Genomic DNA, 1092 nt, shown 5'->3' with positions numbered 1-1092 from the left:
CAACGCTAGAAACCGAGTTTCGATACCCGTGTGGGCAGAACACAGATAGCCCATTGTGTAGCTTTGTGCTTAATTACAAAAAAAAAAAACTTAACCGACACATATGGTTCAGGTGTAGCGGTTCTTATCTTGGAACTTACGACCAATCATAGAGCAACCAATCAGCAGCATCCGCCAACACTTTGGACCGAATAACAAGACTAACTGACACTTTTGTAGTGTGCTCGTAACTGGAAGTGTTTGTTTACTGCTAAACAGAAAGCTACACAATGGGCTATCTGTGTTGTGCCCACCAGGGGTATCGAAACCTGGTTTTTAGCGTTGTAACACGCAGACTTACCGCTGAGCTACTTTGGGGGGAGGGAGACTAGCTGGAAGTGAGTAAAATATTCAATATTATCACGGTACAAAACTCGGTCCTACGATCCGCACAAAATTAAATAAACCCGCGCGCTTTCAGACGGTGAACTTTCCTTCTTCAGGGGTGAACTGTAATTTACGTATTTATTTAAAATTATTTATGAAATTCATATTTCACATAATTGCCGCTTAAGAATTCTGTAATAATTATGTTATTACTGTTATATTTAAGGGCAGTTCAAAGTCATAATTCAATATAGTTAAAATTAATTTTATTATCGTCTACGTTTCCGTGTATTCTGTATACTTATACTCAAATGTTCAGCTTGTATTAAATCATAAAAACGAAAATGCAATTTGGCATAAAGCTTATATCGGTGCCACTTGTTTGTTTGTTTGTTGAGCACAAATCTACACAATGGGCTATTTGTGCTGTATCGAAACCCGGATTTTAACTTTATAAGCCTTTAGAGTTACCGTCGAGTTCGATGCTACTGCTTTAAACTACTCGTGAATGTTTTTAAACTTAATGTGCTTATTTCTTCAAAACTAACCCAACATACACCATGCTTCTGGTTGTGATTGTTTGTTTGTTTTCAATTTCGCGCAAAGCTACACGAGGGCTATCTGTGCTAGCCGTCCCTAATTTAGCAGTGTGAGGCTAGAGGAAGGCAGCTAGTCACCACCACCCACCGCCAGTTCTTGGGCTACTCTGTTATCAACGAATAGTAG

Source organism: Limulus polyphemus, unplaced genomic scaffold, assembly GCF_000517525.1.
Source record: "Limulus polyphemus unplaced genomic scaffold, Limulus_polyphemus-2.1.2 Scaffold9610, whole genome shotgun sequence".
Lineage (NCBI taxonomy): Eukaryota > Metazoa > Arthropoda > Merostomata > Xiphosura > Limulidae > Limulus > Limulus polyphemus.
The sequence above is the reverse complement of the archived record's forward strand: the minus strand, read 5'-3'. Positions refer to the sequence as shown.